Raw genomic sequence first — 6,943 nt, 5'->3', positions numbered from 1 at the left:
CCATCTTATGAAGAGAAAGCAAACTTTTTCTGGAGTATTATTGTACTCCAAACTCTTTTTTTTCCCCCTTCCAAAATGGATACAGAAGCAGGTAACTTAGGTTAAAATCACACTGACGTGGTAGCCTGTGGCCAAGGTTTTACAAAGGAAGAGGCAGGGAAGGCATGTAAATACCCAGCCACCCTCCTTCCCACCACTCTGAAAAACCAAAACCAGGAGGAAGTTTTGTTGTTCTGTCCTCCGGGAGCCTTCCTAAAGCAAGCCTGTGGCTTGAAGCCGAGATTCCTTCCAGTCGAGAGAGACTTTCCTCACCTCTAGAACAACCAGGGCGAGCGGGAGGCAGGAGAGCGAGCCTTAGATGGTGGACGGGTCTGTTTCTTTGCACACATGCGTTTGTCCTTCTAGTGAACTTTCACCTCCCGAACCCTCCTCTTTTCATTGAGTAAAGTGCAAGGGGCAAGTGTGGGGGAGAAAGGGGAGAAGAGCGCGCACAGAGAGAGAGAGACAGAGAGAGAGAGAGAGAGAGAGAGAGAGGGAGAGAGAGAGAGGGAGAGGAGAGGAAATTGGCTCGCGCAGCATTTGCACTTTTGCATTCTTTTCCTTTCACTCGCCTCTTGTCTGTGTTTTGTTTGTTTTCTTGGGGAGGACCTGAGATTCCTTGTTTTGGAGATCCCGAAAGAATCCAACAAAGCGAGCCTAAGATTACCTAATTGAAATCGCCTCACCTCTCCCAGTCTCTTTCCCCCCCCCCGCGACCCCTTCTGTTTGCTCTTCTCCGGGCTGCCTTCTTCCTCTTGCCGCCCTCCCTTTAGTTTTCTTGGCTTTTCTACCCTCGCTCCCTTTCCCCCCCCCCCATCTCTGCGACTCTTCTCCGGCAGATTTTCCCCCTTCCCCACCCTTCCCCGGCCGGCTCCAACACCTCTTTGCCGGGCTCCGTCCCCTCTGCCTCCTCCTCCTCTTTCCCCGATTTCCCTTCTTTTTGCAAATGCGATGTATCTCTCCCCCCCCTCTTTTTTTTTTTTTGCACTGAGCCTTGTTTACCCAGCAGGTGGATGTGACGTCAGGGACTCATAACAGCAAAAAATAACAAAATCTCCCTCCGCGGGGTGTTATTTTTCCTCACCCTTCTCCCCCAAAAGCGTGTTTTTTCCGCGCAAAAAAGCCCAACGCTCTCGCGGTGGAGACTCGCGGGGCGCTTGGAGCACAGCCGCGAGCAGGCAGGACGGCGGCGGGGGATCCCAGTGGGCGAAGAGGATCGCCCTCCCTCCTCCTCCTCCTCCCTCCCTCCCTCCCTCCCGCTGCTGCTGCTGGATTGCCTTGCCTTGCCTGATTACTGCTGCTGCTCTCCGCTTTTGGAAAGCTAGTTCCCGGACTCGAGCGGAGGGCTCTATTGTTATTTATTGTGTGCCTGTGTTGCACGCTGTGCCTCCTGCATGGGGCTGGCTGGCAGACTAGAAAGGGAGAGAGGGAGGGAGGGTGGGACGGAGTGAGTAAAGGGAGGGACAGACAGACAGACAGACTCACTCACTCACTCACCCGCCCGCAGTGGGGGGAGCCCCTTAGCTGGCACCGCCAGGCCGTTTTCCAGCGGGTGAGTTTGCCATTTCGCATTTTCTCATCCACTTTTAAGTCTCCTGTTTGTTTGTTTCTAAATCCCTTCAGTCTCCTCTACAACACCCCCCCCTCCCCGGCTCGGACCCCCTCCTCCCTTACCTTTTCACGTTCTTTGGCACCCCCCTCTTCTTCTTATTCCACCCGCCCCCCCCCGCGCCCTAGCTTTTGCATAAAGCCCTAAAGACGCAATGGGAAAAAAAAGCTGCGGGTCTTTCACCTCCGAGGCTCTTCCTCTTTCTTTATGTCCCATCTGTGCACCTCATTCATCTCTTTCCCCCCTCCTATTCTTTCTTCCACGCGCTGGACGATGCACACATGACCCTAGCAAGTTGGAAGCCGCCTCTGCTCTCTGCCCCCGTCGCTGTGTGTGCGTGCGTGCGCGCGTGTGTGTGTAAAATAAGCCCCTCAAGCGGTGGGGAGGGAAAAAGGGGAGGTGGGAGCGATCGGACACGGGTAGGGTTTGCTGGCGGGGGCGGGTGCGCTTCCTTTGGTAACTCCGGCCACTTTATGGCGAGGAAGACGGGGAAGAACTTTTGAGTCGACTTGCAAAACAAACTTTTGCCCCGTATTGCTTTTGCCTTCTCTTGCTTTCCTGCAGCCAACTTCAATGAATAGGCCTTTGGGACTCGCACCTTACCCGCTCACTTAACTTGAACTCGCCGGTTTTCGTCCGCGTCCGCGCGTCCACGCGGGCGGGCGCGTGCACACACACGCAGACAGCACGGGTTACAGTTCCGTGCTCTTTTCTTGCTTGAGCGTGCGCGGTTGCCGCCAGACTTCCTCTCCTTACCTCTCCATCCCGAGGGTTTTTGTACGAATGTGCAAACCACAAGCAACAAATCTGCTAGTTCGTGCACTCCAAGCGTTAACTTAACCGTGCATTATAAGACCTGCATTTAATGGAACAACAATCAGACCTATCGAACTGCTAGTGTCCCCTTTGCCCCACGCCGACCGTAGCGTAATTTCATTACAAAGATACCTTCGGACTAGAGGTTAGAAACGCTCAAAAGATACGCAACTGACAAAGCCGACGCGGTACTAACCTCTCTCGTTTCTTAGACCACGCCGGCCAAAGTACTTCTGCGATCGGTAATCCACGCTACTACGCAAGTGGACTCGAGGCGCGCAGAAATAGTAACTTAACGCATAGGAAAAAAAATACCTTTAGGTCCAAAGAAAGGAAAGCGAGAGCAGACGCCACAAATTTACACGTTCACGCGCACGCACGCACACACACGCTCCCGCTCACACAAGCAATGTAAGGAATGTGCAGGTATGTCGAAGGGTCGTCGGAAGATTTCTTCCCTACACCCCACCCCCGCCCCGCGCTCGGTGTCGGGCATAAGGAGAACTTCCCCGCGCAACGAGCCGCGCGCCTTTTCTCTTGTGCGAGTAGCGGTCGCCGCACATTCCGGAAAGACGCGCTCGAGGGAGCCCCAGACGTGCTATATTTCCCAAGCGCTCGGTAACACCCGTCCACAACGGCAACGGACGGACGCATCCTTCACACGAGCGGCATCGCTGACTTGGGTCTCCCTCTCTTTCTCTCTCTCCCACCCCCCACCCCCCCGGTCAAGCAAAGCCCCACGCTTCAGTACCATAATAACCTCGCACTGCTGTCCTTTAGCCCGGTGCCTGCGCTAAACTCCCTCGGTCTGGTCTCTGTACTTGACACGGGTTTACTGCCTCCGGACGTGCCGAGGGTTTCGCCGCCTCCGGTGGCCGTAGCGAGCCGAACGTCTTCGCAGCGAGTTGGGGAAAAAAGTTAGAACTGGGCGCTGCAACTCCGCTGCGCGAGCTGTCCCAACTCCGCACCCGGGCCTTTTTGCTTTTTCCCTAAGTCCCTTCCGGGGCCCACCTCGGTGCCCCTCCAACTTCTTGTTAATTGCGGTGCAGGCAGAGCTAGAGTGATTTTGAAGCGTGACAGTTCCCTACCCAAGCACGGTCTTTCCTGGTTTGTTTGTTTTTTTTTCACCCTCCCTGTGCTTGGAAATGAGAGCACGTCTTCCCATCTCACCCTCCAGGCAGCGGCTGCTTCCCCGTCTTGAGTGCCTCGGTTGTAGCCGTTTGTTGACCTGCAGTTTCCCACATCCAAGCATCTTGCCATGATTTGCTTTTGTGGGGCATCACTTCTGCAAAAGAAAAAAAGAAAAAACAACAACAACAACAACCCAGCAGATTCCAGCTGAGTGTGGAGGAGGTTGGAAACAGGAGAGTGAAAGGGAGACTCTGTGTGTCTGTCACAATTTTAAATCCTAGTACTACAGCAGAGTTCTTGATTTCCTTTCTTGCAAGTGCTTTCCAAGACAACCCCCCCCCAATCCCTTAGACACAAGCACATATTTTCCCCTCCCTCTTCCAGGTCTTAGCTTTCCCATCTCTTAACCAAAACCTATTTTGTGGAGACTTATTGAAAGTAGCCTTGGTTTCTTCTCAACTGTAGAACACACAAGGTTTGCCTGCCGAAGATCACAGGAGCAACAAGAGCCCCTGAGTTAGGAGTTGGGTGCTGACGGTAGCAATCACACCATTACAGAGCTTTTTTCTATAGGTAAGTTATAAGAACCAGTGGAGGCTTTAAGCATAAAACCCGCTATAGGATGACAGTTGTGCATCATTCCTAAAGAACAAAAAACCCTTCAATTTGCCAGAGGTGTGGGCTCAGATTTTTTTTATTTGCTTCAAAGGATAGAAATGAGAGAAAGAAAGGGTGGCATAAAGAATGTAATGTCCTTGTTTTTAAGTTTAAGACTAGAGTTCAGGAGTTTAGCAAACAATATAAATGCTGTCATAAAAGATGATGGCAATTGTCTCCTTCCCCATTTCATCCCATCCCGCTTGATAACTATTAATTATTTCCAAGTCATTGTGTTCTGATACTGCTGCTAGCTTGATTACTAAGTGTATTGATTTTACAGTGTCTACATCCGACATGGTTTATTTTTTTTTTACCCCATTTTCTTAAATAAAATACAGGAAGACAAAAAGTGCAGGAACAACCATGGAAGACAGTGGCCCAGTTTCTGTTGGTTTCAATTGGGGTGGGAATATTGAAGTTACATGCCCAACTTGATCTCTGGAATGTCTATGAAACATTCTCAGTTCTTTGGCAGATAAGCTGTTTTTAGAAGCATATATTTGCTTTGAGATATAGTTGTTCTTTGAGAATGAAAACCCTTAGAAGTTTCAGATTTCAGTTTTGATCAATATTATGAATGCATAATGGGGGAAAAATTATATATAGTTTGTATGTTTGATACATAGAATGTTCATACGTTGTTGAATTATACCATTTAAAGAGGCATATAGTTTTATTTCCTATATTCTTGGTAGTTTTAGCATTTATTTTGTTATATCTGATATTATGAAGTCACAAAAGTTTCATGAGAATTTTTGTACTTATAGATAATCATAGGGAACTCTGCTAATGCTTCTTTGTTTAATGCAATTGCTTCTACTTTTGATTGTACAGTGCCAAAGAGGAAAGGAAACCTTTTAAATACTTTATGATTTTTATATATATTTTTAACGAAGAAGAAACAAGTATTTTCCATGCTTAAAATGGAAATAGCCACCGAATTCTATTAAGCTCAAAATGAATCTGGGGCAAGAATTGCAATTTTAAGAGGATTGTAAAGAAATTTGGACTGATTTAAATGATGTGTAATTCAATTTCATGTTTTTAGTGCTATGCAGGATGAAAGAATGAGAGAACCTTGTCACTTTTGTTCAAAATGTGTCAGCTACAATTTCATTGCAAAAAGGTATTTCAGCTGTAACTTCTTACATTGGCAGCATTCTCCCCTTTCAGTCTTTTTAGTCATTGTATGAAGGAGGGATGGGGGGGGGTCACTGTTTTTTTTAAAGTAAACAGCTTCCAACAAGTGAACCTTGACAACCCAGATTAGGGAAGGCAGCAGAGATCAAACAAAGCTGCTGCCTGGCTGTCGTTAAAAGCAGCTTCACTGAAGGATTCTGAGTATTCGATCAGGCAGCGAGATTTCTGTGTTCAGTTATGCAGAAATGGACAATTACAAATACTTGGTTACTAAATCTAAAGATAACTTGGAGGAAAGCTTATCTGTATTATATTGGTTTTAGATTTTTCACCTAATTATTATTTGAACCACTAGTTAATTTAAAAAAAGGCTACCCCTGATTGGACCGAATTACTTATTTATGCTCCACTGATGTGCAACTGTCTTTTTATCTCCCAACACCTTGAAGTGCAAAAGATGAATACTTGTGCTCTACAGAATATATATAAAAATGGTCAGAAAATAAAAGTTTAGCTCTTTGGTAATAGACTCTCTGCCTTGTCAGGGAAGACAGGCATTTTCCAGGCTATAGAAGCATTCCTCTATAGACTGGAATAGTTTCATGTTCCAGTAGTTTTGTATTTTGTAGTTTTAGAAAGTTGAAATAATAATTTTTGACATTCCAGAACATAGTAGTGCCACTAATCACTACTTAGAATTTTTTTAAAAATGAAAAGTTGCATTATATTTTTTCCCCCAAACATTGCAAGTATTAATCATAGTATAGTATTTTATTGATTTTGAATGTTTAAAAATAGCTTTAGATATAATTGCCATGCAGTCTTGCACTGTTTACTCAGAAATAAAATACATTATGTTCTGAGGGCTTATTTCTTATATTAAACTTGGAGTGCAGGCTTCTTTCTTCAGTTATCAGAGAGAAACCTCATTGAAACCAATGGGATTCCTTTTTGAGAAGTCTTACTAGGATTACATTGCAGTGTGTGTTTACTTTTTTGAAATATTTTTAAGATTTCTGTAGTTGATTGTTTTAGTGATGTTAGTTTCATGTATTATTTTCAGACTAGTTTCTTGTCATTGTTTTCACAAAAGACATTTCAAAAATTACAAAACTCCCATTTGCAGTTATAGGTAAATTAGAAATATAAATGATAGATGGCTATTAATGAATGATTAAAAATAAGCACATATTCCTCTTGAAATACATCCTTCGTAATCCTCCAAACGTATGACACTGAAAGTTTTTTTAAATTATCAGTGTATTTATTATCTGATAAAGAACATGTACAATAAACATACATATGGCTCTTCTGCCATTTGTGTTAATATATAACATGCCTGTCTTTAAAAAGCTATAAATTTAATCTTCTTTCAGCATTCTTACTAACCAGTATAAAAATAATTTATTTCTGCTCTGCTAAGAAAAGTAAGCCCATTTCTTTTCAAGACCTTATGTGTAAGGTGCTTTTTTAATGTAAATGCAATACAGTTTATAGGTAAAAGACTTTCATTTAATTGGTTATATGTGAACTTTTACACTGATAATA

The 6,943-nt window shown here is 45.1% G+C and overlaps 1 protein-coding gene across 18 annotated transcripts in view; it reads left to right on the top strand.

The window, feature by feature from the left end:
• Window positions 1-1,492: 1,492 nt before the first annotated feature.
• The window catches only part of FOXP1 (forkhead box P1), a 666,401-nt gene continuing 660,950 nt past the window's right edge, over window positions 1,493-6,943 (top strand). For 4 of the 18 annotated variants that reach the window (XM_083354292.1, XM_083354290.1, XM_083354295.1 and 1 more), the window contains exons 1-2: window positions 1,496-1,591; window positions 4,061-4,168. The gene's annotated coding sequence lies outside the window, so the exon portion shown is untranslated. Of the gene's footprint in view, window positions 1,592-4,060; window positions 4,169-5,303; window positions 5,382-6,943 lie in introns of all 18 variants that reach the window. The other 14 variants (XM_083354281.1, XM_083354283.1, XM_083354297.1 and 11 more) reach the window with 10 other exon arrangements.

Source organism: Vipera ursinii (genome assembly GCF_947247035.1).
Source record: "Vipera ursinii genome assembly, chromosome: 2".
Taxonomy (NCBI): domain Eukaryota; kingdom Metazoa; phylum Chordata; class Lepidosauria; order Squamata; family Viperidae; genus Vipera; species Vipera ursinii.
Note: the sequence above shows the minus strand (reverse complement) of the source record. Positions and strands in the feature narration are given on the sequence as shown.